Source organism: Phacochoerus africanus, chromosome X, assembly GCF_016906955.1.
Source record: "Phacochoerus africanus isolate WHEZ1 chromosome X, ROS_Pafr_v1, whole genome shotgun sequence".
Taxonomy (NCBI): Eukaryota; Metazoa; Chordata; class Mammalia; order Artiodactyla; family Suidae; genus Phacochoerus; species Phacochoerus africanus.
Genome location: NC_062560.1, coordinates 114,927,071 through 114,942,749, shown reverse-complemented (window position 1 = coordinate 114,942,749; position 15,679 = coordinate 114,927,071). Strand labels below are relative to the sequence as shown.

At 46.8% G+C, this 15,679-nt stretch overlaps 1 pseudogene; it reads right to left on the bottom strand.

Annotated features, from left to right (window-relative positions):
* Positions 1-8,222: 8,222 nt before the first annotated feature.
* LOC125118725 (formin-like protein 20) lies at positions 8,223-9,168 on the bottom strand (annotated as a pseudogene).
* Between the last annotated feature and the right edge of the window lie 6,511 nt (positions 9,169-15,679).

The window sequence follows — 15,679 nt, the reverse complement described above, 5'->3', positions numbered from 1 at the left end:
TATAAGTGTGGGTTTCTTTCTGGATTGTTCATCGTATTTCATTCATCTGTCTATCCTTGTACTAATATGATATGCTTTTTTTTTTTACAATAAGCCTTGATGTCATCTAAATTTGTATTTCTTTTCAACAGTGACTCAGCTATTCCAGATGCTTTGCCTTTCCATATAAATTTTAGAGTCACTTTTAAATTTTTCTTATGGTTAATAATTTTTGTATCATGTTTAAGAAATCTTTGCTTAACCCAAGATCATGAAGCTATCCTCCTGTATTTTCTTCTAAAGCCTGCTTGATTTTTTTTTTTTTTAGGGCTGCACCTATGGCATATGGAAGTTCCTGGACTAGGGGTCTATTCAGAGCTGCATCTGCAACCTATGCCACAGCTTATGGCAATGCCAGATCCTTAACCCGCCGAGCCAGGCCAGGCATCACCAGCATCCTCACTGACACTCTGACAGGACCTTAACCCACTGAGCCTCAAGGGGAACTCCTAAAGCCTGCTTGATTTTGTTGGAATTACATTGAATCTAAAAATAAATTTGGGGAGAATATATATTGTAACAATTTTCAGCCTATTTATTAACATCTTATAGACTTCCATGTACTTTATCATTTAATTCAGTAATATTTTGGATTTTCCAGTGTTGAAGTATTGCGAATATTTTATTCCTGGGTATTTGTTCATTCATAACGCTATCATAAATGGTATTTTTGTTAAATACTATCCCCACTAATTTGTGCTTTTTTTAGAATAACAAAAAATATTTTACTAAAACATAAGATTTACAGAAGTTTCCAGACAAGCCATACAAAATGGTCACAAGCTTTTTCCCAAGGGGAGGATTCTATACTTGACAGCAAAATCACAATGTTCTTAGTGAGGGCTGTGATGTTTAATGTTCCCTTTTTGGTTCAAACAATCAAGCTTGTCCCTCTACAGCATCTAAATAAAGTTAGACTTGGTAGAAAGCATATTCTAAAGAACTGGTCAGCTGCTTTTATCCAATGCAATTAGGTCACCATAAAAGGGGGGAAAGGAGCCCATAAAATTAAAGTAAAACTACTCCCCCCCCCACAAAAATAAAATAAAAACACCCACACGCCTGCAGCTAACCCTGACAACTACCTTCATTCACAGGGAATATGCTTAAACTATGTCGGGGGGCAGGGTGGGGGGGAGAATAAAAGCAGAGAGGGCCACTGCTTTTAAACGTTTCACAATCATCCCGATGGTACTTCTAGCCTCTGCTCATGCTTTACAACAGTAAATCAGGACAAGACATAGATTTGCTAATGTGCATTTAATCATCAAAAGACGGAAGATATTTGAGCTTTTATTCCGTAATGTTTCTAAGACTGTGTCCATTAAATGCAAACAAAAAAGGGAGAAGTCTTGGCAGAGCAGAAGTGATGCATACTTGATGATCGATCGCAACGGGATGAATCTGACTAGGAACCATGAGGGTGCGGGTTCAATCCCTGGCCTCAGTGGGTTAAGGAGCCAGTGTTGCCGTGTGCTGTGGTGTAGGTCGCAGACGCCACTCGGATCCTGCGTTGCTGTGGCTGTGGTGGAGGCCGGCAGCTGTAGCTCCAATTCGACCCCTAGCCTGGGAACCTCCATATGCTGCAGGTGCAGACCTAGAAAAGACAATACATAAATAAATAAAGAAAGAAATTTCATGGCATATAGCCTAGTCCATGCTCCAGCTGTTTCTATGGCTCAGGCTTCGTTGGTCTTCCACTGTCCACTTGGGAGCACTTCACCAAACCTGGATCAATAGCAGAGCTGTGCGGATCTGCAGTGCTGGGAACCACTTTCAAAATATTTAAACATATTCTTCCCAATTTGTCTACATTAGGATGATAAATTTTGGTCATGAAACGGACTTTAGGGGCTGCCATTGGGTATTCTTCTGGAAAGAATAGTTGAAGTTTAAAAGTCCCTCCCTCAAAGGGGGAGTCCTTGGGGGCCAGCTATGACCACAGGAAAATGACGAGCATTGCTCTCATCTGGTTCTGCCTTAATGCCAGGAACTGGTTCTGCCAGCAAACGCTGGGTTTCCTTGATAATCCTGCAGGGTAGCCTGGCCATCCTGTCACATCCCAAGTACGGCCTCTGGTCTTGTCTCTGGCTCTGCTCGCCTCACACACGAGTTTAATTTGTTGTTAGTAAATAGAAATATAATGAATTTAAAAATTTTTTAATTTTTTGGCAGCCCCTGTGGCATATGGAAGTTCCCTGTCCAGGGATTGAATCCAAGCTGAAGTTGTGACCTATGCCACAGCTGCAGCGACACTGGATCCTTGACCCACAGCACCACAGCAGGAACTCCCAAATACGGTAAAGTTTGCTTTTTGGTCTTTGTTTTTTTTTTTTTTTTTTTTTTTGCTTTTTAGGGCTGCAGCCGCAGCATATGGAAGTTCCCAAGCCAGGGGTCGAATCAGAGCTGCAGCTGCCGGCCTACACCACAGCCCACAGCAACGCCGGATCCTTAACCCACTGAATGAGGCCAGGGATTGAACCCAGTCCTCATGTATCCTAGGTGGGTTCATGACCACTGAGCCACGATGGGAACTCCCAGTTAATTTTTTATAACAGCTTTATTGAGATATAACCCACACACTACAATATCATCCTCTTAAAGTACCGCACACGTAAGCAGTTTTGAGTATATTCCTCATATCCCTTCAACACTTGATATTGTCATTATGTTTTCTATTATCAATATAAAATAGTTTTGAAATGGGATCCTATTTTTTTTTTTTTTGGCCGCCCCATGTAGAGTTCCCAGGCTAGGGATCAGATCCAAGTCGCAGTCATGACCTAAGCAACAGCTGTGACAACACAGGATCTTTAACCAGGACCAGGGATCGGATCTTCATCCCAGTGCTCCCAAGATGCTGCTGATCATTTGTGCCACAGCAGGAACCCCTGGGATCCCATTTTTATTCTACTTAAAATCTCTCTGATTACAAATGTGCTTATGCATCTCTCTGAATATTCCTCACTTGGAATGGATAGTTCATATATCTCTTGGATATCCTCCATTTGTCCTTATCTAACCATGCTTCTCTGCTGTATAAGAAATCTCTCCCAAACTTATGACAGTCACCTGTTCTCCCTGCTCAAGTGCTGTGGTCTGGAGTTCCCGTTGTGGCTCAGCAGTTAACAAACCCGACTAGGAACCATGAGGATGCAGGTTCGATCCCTGGCCTGGTTCATTGGGTTAGGATTCGGCCTTGATGTGAGCTGTGGTGTGGGCTGCAGATGCGGCTTGGATCCCATGTTGCTGTGGCTGTGGTGTTGGCCAGCAACGACAGCTCCATATTCAACCCCTAGCCTGGGAACCTCCACATGCCGCGAGTGCAGCTTGAGAAAGCAAAAAATAAATAAATAAAAAATAAAAAAATAAAAAAGTGCTGTAGACTGTCTGGAGACTGTTCTGCCTCAGGATTCAGTTTACAGTTAGGGTGGGTTTGGCTCTAGGATGCAAATTGTGTTAAGATCTGCTCCACATGAATTACTGTGTTGCCCAAACAGAAGGATCAGCAGCTACCTGGAGCAAGCTCTCCTCAAAGCTTCCACAGGAGTGCAAGAAGAGGATCTCAGATCCACCTCTCAGAGTACTGACAACAAAAGCAAAAATAAACAAATGGGACCTACTCAAACTTCAAAGTCTCTGCACAGCAAAGGAAACCCTAAACGACACAAAAAGACAACCCACAGAATGGGAGAAAATCTTTGCAAGTGAATCGACGGACAAGGGATTCATCCCCAAAATTTATAAACACCTTCTGCAGCTCCATATCAAAAAAAACAAACAAACAAAAAAAAACAACCCCATCAAAAAATGGGCAGAAGATCTAAACAGACTGTTCTCCAAAGAAGACATACAGATGGCCGAGAAACACATGAAAAGATGTTCAACATTACTCATTATTAGGAGTTCCCGTCGTGGCGCAGTGGTTAACGAATCCGACTAGGAACCATGAGGTTGCGGGTTCGGTCCTTGCCCTTGCTCAGTGGGTTAATGATCCGGTGTTGCCGTGAGCTGTGGTGTAGGTTGCAGACGCGGCTCGGATCCCACCTTGCTGTGGCTCTGGCGTAGGCCAGAGGCTACAGCTCCGATTCGACCCCTAGCCTGGGAACCTCCATGTGCCAGGGGAGCAGCCCAAGAAATAGCAAAAAAAAAAAAAGACAAAAATAAATAAATAAAAGCAAAAACAAAAAACATCACTCATTATTAGAGAGATGCAAATCAAAACCATGATGAGGTACCACCTTACACCAGCCAGAATGGCCATCATCCAAAAGTCTACAAACAATAAGTGCTGGAGAGGGTGTGGAGAAAAAGGAACACTAGCACACTGTTGGTGGGATTGTAAATTGGTGCAACCACTGTGGAAAGCAGTATGGAGATTCCTCAGAAAACTAAACATAGAACTACCATTGGATCCAGCAATCCCACTCCTGGGCATCTACCCAGAGAAAACCACGACTCGCAAAGACACATGTACTCCAATGTTCATTGAGCACTATTTACAATAGCCAAGACATGGAAACAACCTAAATGTCCATCGACAGAGGAGTGGATCCAGAAGAAGTGGTTCGTATACACAGTGGAATATTACTCAGCCATTAAAAAGAATGAAAGACCAGCATTTTTAGCAACATGGATGGACCTAGAAACTATCATGCTAAGTGAAGTCAGCCATACAATGAGACACCAACATCCAATGCTTTCACTGACATGTGGAATCTGAAGAAAGGACAGACTGAACTTCTTTGCAGAACAGATGCTGACTCACAGACATTGAAAAACTTATGGTCTCCAGAGGAGACAGTTTGCGGGTGGGGGGATGTGCTTGGGCTGCGGGATGGAAATCCTGTGAAATCAGATTGTTGTGATCATTATACAACTACAGATGTGATAAATTCATTTGAGTAATAAAAAAAAAAAGAAGACGAGCAAAACCACACAAGCAGGATCAAGCCTAGATTCAGAGGATCAGGTGTATATACTCCATCCCAAAGATTGGGGGGGAGGGCAATGAGGAGCGAATATTGGCACCTCAGTTATCCAACCTATCACAATTCCTTTCAATCATAACAGACCCTTTAACTGTCTCGTCATTTAATTCTCTCTTGTTACTGCAGTTGTGTGGACAGCTGTTTCTTGTCCGGACTCTGATTAAGACTATCACGGAATTCCCATCGTGGCTCAGTGGTTAATGAACCCGACTAGCATCCATGAGGACGCAGGTTTGATCCCTGGCCTTGCATGTGGATTAAGGATCCCGCGTTGCTGTGAGCTGGGGTGTAGTTCATAGACTCGGCTTGGATCCTGCGTGGCTGTGGCTCTGATTCGACCCCTAGCCTGGGAACTTCCACATACTGAGGGTGCAGCCCTAAAAAAAAATTTAAAAAAAAAAAGGACTATATCGTTCTCATAAATTTCCATAGATGTTCCAGTTTTCAGGGACACACATTAATACCCCATTTTAGTGCAGCTTCCTTACTTTCCTTTTTTGTGGGGGTCCCCCCAAAGTCTTTACTCCATCTATGGCATCAAAGCTCTCCCACCTCTTGTGACCCCTACTAACAACCTAGACTGTATATGTCTATATTTTTCTTGATATCTAGCAAATCATTCATATGTAAGCCTTTTGGGGTTAATGTGTATTATCATAAAGGGGAGCACATTATGCAGTTTTATGCATATTGCATTTTGAAACCTTGCAAAAATCTCTCCAAATCAACTGCCATAAATCTGTCTCATTCCTTTTAAGTCCCGAATTATGTTCCATCGTGTTGATTCCATTCCCCCACTGATGAGTGAAGTGGGTAATGTGACGTTCCCAGACCCCACCTTTAGGATGAAGGCACTTGTTGCCCTAGCTGCTAGGAGTGAGGCTGCTGGGAGTCACAGCAGCAGTAATTCTCTCCAGGAATTACTACGGCTGGAAGGGAGCTGCCCTGCCCAGGAGTAGATGACTTGCTCTAGGTAAGACCCCATCCAACCATTAGTCAGTGTGGGGACAAAAAGACCTGGCCTCATCTCCTCCATTCATTTTTCTGAATGTCCATCCTAGCTTTAGCGATGCCTGTAGGATCAGCTGAGGCCTCTAGTGCAACTGCATAGCTCGTCAAATTCTCCCTTTGCTCCAGCCTGCTTCCTTCACTCTCTTACAAGTGTTTATGAGATCTGTTTCGGGGGAACGTACAAGTATAATTATTTGGTGCTAGAAGTGGTCCTAAGAAGCAGATTAGGAAATAGGATTTTGGAGCACAAATACTTGCCAAGTGACTAGTAATGGGGACTACATCACAGGTGGTAAGTGATATACTGATAACCCCTGTGATATGGTTGTGGTGCAATTGTCAAACCTTTCATGGAGTTCCCTGGTGGCCTAACAGGTTAAAGATCTGGCATTGTCACTGCCATAGCTCAAGTGCTAGGGGTTGGATCAGAGCTGTAGCTGCTGGCCTGAACCTCAGCCACAGCAACTCGGGATCTGAGCCACGTGTGTGACCTACATGACAGCTCATGGCAACGCCGGATACATAACCCACTAAGCAAGGCCAGGGATCAAACCTGCATCCTCATGGATGCTAGTCAGATTCATTTCCGCTGAGCCACAACAGGAACTCCCTGGCCTAAGAACTTCTACATGCGACAGTTGTGGCCAAAAAAAAAACCAAAAAACAACAGCAACAACAAAAAAAACCACCACAAAAAACAAACGACTGAACAAAAAAACCTTGGCTAGTGGTAAAATGAGATTGGATGCCAATGGAAGGAATTTTCCTGGAAGGTACAGTATCTCAGGAGTTTGAGAGTTCAGGGGAAGGAATAATTATAAAGATTACGAAAATAGACGATTGTTACCAGAGGCTACTGATAAAACTGCAGAAGGACAATGAAAGGCTAAGGATGATTAAATACCAATTTAATGTAAAGCTGAAAGCCAAAGGGTCTGGAGGCAGAAGGCAGAGAAGTCCACGGATTGGCCTGTAGGCTTTATTCCTCTTTCTCAGGCAGTCACAGTCGTCTTTGCTTTCTACCACACATCAGGCCAATCCATGGTGAACTGAGCTCAGCCTTTCCCCACCACTTTCTGTATTCTGGAACAATAACCCAAATTAAAAATGAGGCAGGAATTCCCTTTGTGGCTCATCAATTAATGAACCCGACTAGGAACCATAAGGTTGCAGGTTCAATCCCTGGCCTGGTTCAGTGGGTTAAGGATCTGGCGTTGCCATGAGCTGTGGTGTAGGTCACAGATACACCTCGGATCTGGTGTTGCTGTGGCTGCGGTGTAGGCTGGCGTCTACTGCTCTGATTCCACCCCTAGCCCGGGAACCTCCATATGCCACAGGGGCAGCCCTAAAAAGCAAAAAAGAAAAGAAAAGAAAAGAAAAAAAAACCCCACAAAAATCAAAAAAGAGGCAGAGCTGATTCCATGGCATTTTAACATCACACCAGAGTGGGGCCCTATAAGCCCATCTGAGCATCATTTGACTATCAGGCAATTGACCTTTCCCAGCCAAAATAAAGCAGCGGAGGCTTTTATTCAGAGTAGCGATATAATGGTTAGCATGAAGGGAAACAGGATGGAATAACATTTTTTGCTTTTCTGCCCATTGGAGCAAGTTGTCATTTTACTGTCCTGCAGGCCATCAACCGGGTCTTTACCTAGATTGACAAGAGCAGTTCTGCACTCCCTTCTCCTCCACTTCACAACCAAGCCTCCATAGAGGCATTTTTCTGAACCACCTGTCATTCTGCTGCTTCCCTGAATAATGGATTAAATAAAACCCCGACAGGTGTTCCCCAACAAACGTGTGGGATGCCTGATTTGTAAAAATTAGGTATTGTGCTTTCAGGCAGCGTTTTGGAAATGAGGGGATCTTTCCCCAAAGCCCCTAGCTGCCCTCTCCTTGCACCGCCTTGGCCAAAACCAGATCAAGAGCCATTTCCCAAGGGGGCACGGAACTGACCGCTGTGCAAGAGTCAGCAACCCGCAGTGAATGACTCCCCCGCGCCCGCGCGCGCGCGGGGGTCTCCATCCCCAGGACCACCACGAGTCCAGGGCTTCTGTCTGGTGATGCACGACTCAGCAGGAGCCACAGAGGGCGGGGGCGGGACATACCTTCTGAGCAAGCCAAGGGCCCCACTTACTGGACCAGGGAGGGAGAGGTGCCCTAGTCACTGAGACGCAATTTCTTTTTGAACAGCGTCTGACATTTATTGAACATCAGGAAAAGACGTTTGTCCAGGTAGTGTAGAAGAGCTGGGCAGAGTGCCGGGGTTACTGTGTTGAACAAAAGGCACACGTCAGAGAGACAGCTGCACATTCAGAAGAGAACTGGATTCTGGGCGAAACTAACAGGTCCACAGGAGACAATGAGTGACTCGACGTGGCTGCCAGGCACCCCTGGGACCTGGCAGCCTCCTGGCAGGAGCAGGAGCGGGAGCGGGAGCAGGAGCGGGAGCGGGAGCAGGAGATGTCTCTGGGAGTAGGGAGGGAGTGGGCCCCGCTGACGGTGAAAGGCTGGCCGGCCCCTCCGCGGCGGTGGAGAGCTGTTGCAATCATCGTCTCGGGGGCAGTGAGCAGCTCAGGCACCCCCACCCCTCGCGGGGGGGGGGGGGTGAGTCCAGATCCCCGAAGGCTGCAGGGCGTCGGCGGGAGCGATGCGGTGGACGGTGGGGGCGCGGCAGCGGCAGCGCAGGTCTCTGGGCACCCGGATGCCGGCCTGGGAGTCCGGCCAGGCGCCGGCGGTCGGCGGGCGCCGGGCTGCAGGTGGTCCGTCCCGCGTGTAACAGGAGCCCGGCTTGCAGCTGGAGCGCAGGACCGGGTCCAAGTGTGCACGGGAGGGGCCGGGCCGGCCCGAGAGGGCGGCGGCCGGTCCGAACCAGGCCTGGAGGCGGCGGAGGCGGCGGGAACCTGGAGCGCTATTCCTGGAACAAAGGCAAGCACGACGCGGGAGGGGACACGAGCGCGGGGGGAGAGCGCGGCCACCCGAAGGTGAGGGGCGGGGGAGGCGCGGCGGGAGGACGCCCGTGGCGATCTGCGCGGCTGGGCGACGGGCAGAGCGGACCCTCCCGCGGGCACCCGCCCCCGGGCCCGAGGGGCTCCCGGCCTAGAAGTCCTCGTCCTCCACCCATCCAAAGACCCGCTTCATCTCGGCCAGGAAGCCCCGGTAATCGTTGAGGAGGGGGCTCTGCTTCCTGATGTAGGGGATCACCCACTGCAGGGCCGGCCCGGTGAGGCGGGTGATGAGGAACGTCACCTTCAGGCTGTCGTTGGAGAACAGGGTCTCGTCCACGAGCATGTAGGCGCCCGTCTGCACGATAAACTCCGGGAGCCGGTCGGTGTCGCCGTCAAACGTCTCGGGGAAGGGGATCGGGTTCCTCCACCGACGCGTCTGGGGCCGGATGGGTAAGGCCAGGAGGGCCTTGATCAGCTGCACCCGGCCGTCCATCGCGCCTCGCTTGCCTGGCTGGGCTGCAGGGGCCTCTCGGCGAGGTGGGCGAGGAGGCGTGGCGGGAAGTGCGTGTGCGGGGAGGCGGGGCGGGCCCGCCGGGGCGGGCGGGGCCGTGGGCGGTGCTCGGCGCCGGCGGGCCCCGCCCACAGTGCCTGGCGCTCCCCATTGCGCCTGCGTGGCCCTGGGCTCAGCTGAGGCGAGGAGAAAGAGAAGGGGGCGGAGTTAGCGCTCGCTCGAGGAGGCGGGTTCAGAATCTGAGGGGCGGGGCCAAGATTTCCTGAGGCGGGACACTGGCGAGGGGAGGGGGACCTCGGAGGAGCCTTAATGGCCAAGTGTAGAGTGTGGATCCCTCTGCATTTGGGGAGGGGATGACTAAGTACTCTGGAGTGTGGAGTAGGCCTGGCGCCCATCATCCCTGTGGGCCACTCACTTACCCTTCAGAGTTCCCTGGAGGACCCTCCATCTCTGGACGTCCCTTGGGTGAGGTTCTGTGAACACATTTTCCTGCTTATTCATGCATCTCTCAGCCAGAGATTATTGGCACCAGGCTGCAGATGTGGTTGCCTGCCACATTAATGTAAAAGCCCCAAATATTAGCTAACATAATTTAGAGCAGCATATTCAGAGAATGATGCACCAGGACCAGGGAATGTAAGGAAGTTTTAATGTTGGGAAATCTCTTAATTTGCTATATTGAAAGACTAGAGAATGATCAATATAGAAACTAAAAGACTAAAAGAGTAGATGGGTGCTTTCCAAATGTGACTTTATGCATGTTCATATGTAAGAATGAAGGTAAGAAATAATTAAGTTTTAACAAATTGGAAAGGAGAAGGGAAAATTAGCCATTGCCTGTTACATCTGATTTTAATTGTGACAGTATAAAATTAATATAAATTTATCACCAGCTTTTATATATGCAGCAAATAACCAGTTAAGATACATAAAGGTGGAGTTCCCATCATGGCACAGCAGAAACGAATCCAACTAGCCACCGTGAGGTTTCGGGTTCAATCTCATGGCCTTGCTCAGTGGGTTGAGGATCTGGCGTTGCCGTGAGCTGTGGTGTAGGTTGCAGACGCAGCTCGGATCCTGTGTTGCTGTGGCTGTGGTGTAATCCGGCAGCTGTAGCTCGGATTAGACTCCTAGCCTGGGAACCTCCATATGAAGGGAGTGCAGCACTAAAAAGCAAATAATAATAATAATAATAATGGTAGGAGTTCCCATTGTGACTTAGTGGTTTAAGGCTCTGGCCATGCCACAAGATGGAGTGTAGTTTGCAGATGCAGCATGGATCAGGTGTTGCTGTGGCTGTGGCATAGGCTGGCAGCTGCAGCTCTGATTTGACCCCTCCCAGGGAACCTCCACATGCTGCAGGTGTGGCTGCATAAAGAAAAATCTATATAATGGTAAAAGACCCTATCCGGAAAAACAATTCAAAGGAAATGATGCCTAGGAATGTATTTTTTAAATGGTAAACACCACATAATGTTTTCATTGTAGCACTGGGAATTATATCTAGTCACTTATGATGGAGCATGATAACGTGAGAAAAAAGAATGTATATATGTATGTGTGACTGGGTCACCTTGCTGTACAGTAGAAAACTGACCGAACACTCTAAACCAGCTATAATGGAAAAAATCAAAATCATTATAGAAAGAGAAATGTTTTAATTGCTAAAGAGAGAGACAGAAGAATACTCAAACAAATGAAATGATATCCCCAGATCTGGGATAAATTTACTCAATATCATAAAATAGTTACATTTCCCTAAGCTAAATTTTACTTCCAGTACAGGACCAGAGATGGGGGTCTTGTCATGAGGCAACATTGTGTTCAATCAAATTATATGCACTATTTTTTTCCTCCTACCAAACCACCAAGAGCATTATTATTTCTGTTTGGCCACCTCTGTGGCATGTGGAGGTTCCCGGGCCAGAATAAAACCTGCTCCACAGCAGTGACAACACTGGATCCTTAACCTGCTGAGCCCCCAGGGAACTCCAAGAGGATTTTCTTTTGATTAGGCCAGCAATTTTAAGATTCATGTGGAAAAATAAACAACAAACATAGTATGAAAAAATTTGAAACATAAGGGTAGTGAGAGATGACTTGCTTCAATAGATATTCACAATATTTTATTATTTATTGGTTTACTTTTTTTTTTTTGCTATTTCTTTGGGCCGCTCCCACGGCACATGGAGGTTCCCAGGTTAGGGGTCGAATCGGAGCTGTAGCCACTGGCCTTCGCCAGAGCCACAGCAACGAGGGATCCGAGCCTCGTCTGCAACCTACACCACAGCTCACGGCAACGCCGGATCGTTAACCCACTGAGCAAGGGCAGGGATCGAACCCGCAACCTCATGGTTCCTAGTCGGATTCGTCAACCACTGCGCCACGACGGGAACTCCTATTGGTTTACTTTTATTATCTTTTTCTCCTGACTCAAGTACAAGATGCTGGCAATCTCAAGTAGCCGTGATGTTAAGCAATTCCCTATGATTTTTCTTCAGTAAATGCCCTGGGGATAGGGCTTTGAAATAAACACTCTTCTGAGGATGGGACTCTGTCATTGTTACTCTCTAGTAACAATGCTTTAGGTTGGGACTTTTCCAACAGATCTGCTATATCCACATGTTTGTACAGAGATGTGTTTCCTTCACTATAAACTGCCTGCTTGGGGCTTGCCCTCATCAGATCCCAGCCTCCTACCTTGTGGCCTTATCACCATTCTCTTTCCCAGAGCCTTGAGTGCAGACTCCAGATATCCAGGATAAGCATCCTTTCCTCTCCCTCAGGCTCCATGCAGCAAGCCTCAGCCACCCTTGTCCTTACAGGCTGGCAGACAAAGGAGTCCTGCCTCCTTCAACAGATGTGTTTAAGCAAAGGTCAGATTCAGCCTAACAGTTAAATAGTAGACTGAAAGATATGTCTTAAGAAAATATCAGTTGTTCCCGTTGTGGCTTAGTGGTTAACGAACCTGACTAGCATCCATGAGGATGTGGGTTTGATCCCTGGCCTTGCTCAGTGGGTTAAGGATCTGGCGTTGCCATGAGCTGTGGTGTAGGTCGCAGACTCGGCTCGGATCCCTCGTTGCTGTGGCTCTGGCGTAGGCTGGCAGCTGCATCTCTGATTCGACCCCTAGCCTGGGAATCTCCATATACCATGGGTATGGCCCTAAAGAGACAAACAAACAAACAAACAAAAGAAAATATCAAAATGAAGCACAGAAATATAAACAGATGAAAAATACAGGTAAGACACGCAGGATAGTATGAACGTGACTAGATGACATTTCGTTTCAGAAAAAGACAAGAGAGAAAATGAAGCCGCAGCAGTATTTGAACAGACATTAGCTGAAAACACCTAGCAGGGAAAAATGAAAGATACACACCTAAGCACAGGTCAAGAAAACCATCGAACACCAATGACAAATAGAAAAATTCTAAAGATTTCAGGGGATAAAAGCAAGTTACCTTCACAGTAGCAATTATTAGCTTGATGGAATATACTTTAAGAATGAAGATAGATTTATGCAAAAAAAGAAAAACCTGAGAGAATTTGTCACTAGCAGAATAGTACTTAAAGGAAATGCTAACATATTCCTCAGGCAGAATAAAAATTTTTAAATGAGCAAAAGGTAATGAAATGGGAAAATATGTGGGCAGATCTGAACAAATACTGCCTTACGGGATTAAAATGTAGAGAGACTTAAAATACATAAAATAATGCATAGAATCAGTAGGTGACTATATGGAGGTAATGTTTTCTAAGTTTTTGCTTTACCTAGGGAAATATTGAAAGTACTGCATAAGATTGGAATTTGATAAATCAAGAAGGCATGTTTTAGGAGTTCCCATTGTGGCTCAGTGGGTTAAGAACCAGGCATAGTGTCTGTGAGGATGTGGGTTCACTCAGTGGGTTAAGGATCCAGCGTTGCCATAAGGCGCAGCATAGGTCACAAGTGTGGCTTGGATCCAGTGTGGCTGTGGCTGTGGCGAGTGGCTGCAGCTCTGAATCAATCCCTAGCCTGGGAACTTCCATATGCTGCAGATTCGACCCTAAAAAGCAAAAAAAAAAAAAAAATCTTATTATAAGATATTGATAGCTCCCTGTGCTATGCAGTAGGTCCTCGTTGTTTATCTTTTATATATAGTAGTGTGTATCTGTTAATCCCAAACTCCTAATTTATCCTTGCCCCCCTTTTCCCCTTTGGTAACCGTAAATAGATTTTCTATGTCTATGGGTCTATTTCTGTTTGTTTTGTTTTTGCTTTTTTTTAGGGCTGCACCCACCGCATATGGAGGTCCCCAGGCTAGGGGTTGAATCAGAGCTGCAGCTGCCGGCCTACGCCACAGCCACAGCAACGCAGGACCCAAGCCGCATCTACACCACAGCTTGTGGCAACACTGAATCCTGAACCCTCTGATCGAGGCCAGGGATGGAACCCATGTCCTCATGGACACTCGTCGGGTTTGTTACTGCTGAGCCATGATGGGAACTCCTATTTCTGTTTTAAAGTAAGTTCATTTGTATCATTTGTTTAGATTATACATATAAGTGATATCATGTGATAAGACATATCGAAAATAGCATATTATTTTGAGGGAGGGAGGAGAGAGTGACGAAAATGTTTTCTTTCTTGACCTGAGTGGAGAGATCCTATTTCATCTATCTATCTATCTATCTATCTATCTATCTATCTATCCATCCATCCATCCATCTATCCATCCATCTATCCATCCATCTGGCCAGGCATCAAACCCAAGCCACCGCAGGGACAGTGCTGGATTTTTAACAGCTAGGCCACCAGGGAACTCATCTCCCATTTTCTTTTTAACATTTTCCTGTGAGTCAGATGTCCAAAAATGTGGGGGGCGGGATAATTTTATTTTAACCAGCAAAGCTTAATATTTAGGGGTACAAGCTTAGTTGGTGAAACTAAAAAGAAAATTAAGGAAGTGATTACTGTGAGAGTCAGGATAGTGGTAACCTTTGAAAGGGAGGAAGAAAATAGTGATTGGGGAGCCAGTTATGAGGTTTCAAGGTTGCTGGCCACTTGTTTTTTTCATTTGTTAAAGTTTTATTGGAATATAGGTGGTTTACAATGTTCTGATAATTTCTGCTGTACAGCAAAGTGATTCAGTTATACATGTACATACACCCATTCTCTTTCAGATTCTTTTCCCACATAGATGATCAGAGAACACTGGGAAAATAGTATTTCTTTATGTGGTTGGTTGTCTCAGGTTTTCATCGTGATTTATCACTGAGCTGTGCATACCTGTGAGGTCCCGATGTATACATTACGATGTCACGATCGTATGAGAGTGTGTGTAAGTGCGGGTGCTCCAGAGGTTGGCTTCTCTTTCTGTCCCATACTGGGCTAAGTAAAGCACAGGCTCAGCCTTTGATCTGTTCACTTCTCTGCAGCGCTCAGAACACAGCTCACTTATCCTACCAAGAGGTAGAAAGCCTTCATCATGTGCCTGGAACTGCCTCAGAAGGTCAATCCTAAGAAGCAGTAGCCCAGAAGTAGGGGGGGGGGTGCCCTGGAGGCTAAATTGGCCAGAGGGGCAGCTGCAGAGTTAGAGGGACACCCAAGGAGGGGGTTAGGGAAGCTCTGGTGATTGAGCTGGAGCCAAGCAGGAGAGCAGGGAAGTGGCATTCCTGGGTACTGGTCCCCACTGTGCGCTGAAACAGAGAAGGGAGGGGATTCAGTGCTCCCATCACACTTGGAGGAAAATCCCAACTGTGCTAGACTTAACAAGGTCCTATGGAAACCTTACCCAGCCTACTTCTCCCAACCGCCCTCCTGCCAAACTCTACTCTCCTCACTGCTCCAAAAAATTTATTTTGTCCCAGAGGATCCACTTCCAGAAGTTTATACAATAGATGGAGAACATGGCCCAATGTGCTGACCATCCCAGGAGCACATGTCACGGGGAAGCACGTACAGCAATGGGTCCATGCTCATGAAATCCACCAGGCTTCCCATGGCCCCCGGCCCTCAAAGCAGCTGGCCGGATGCTCTAAAAGGGACTGGGAGGAGGGGGAGCAAGAGTGGGTCCAGAGGGCCACTGGGAGGCAAGGAGGCAGAAAGTGCGAAAGGGATCAGGGATACACGGAGGAGGGGAAGGAGCCAGAGGTCTGTTACTGGGCCCCGACTCCACAGCCATTGGGGAAAT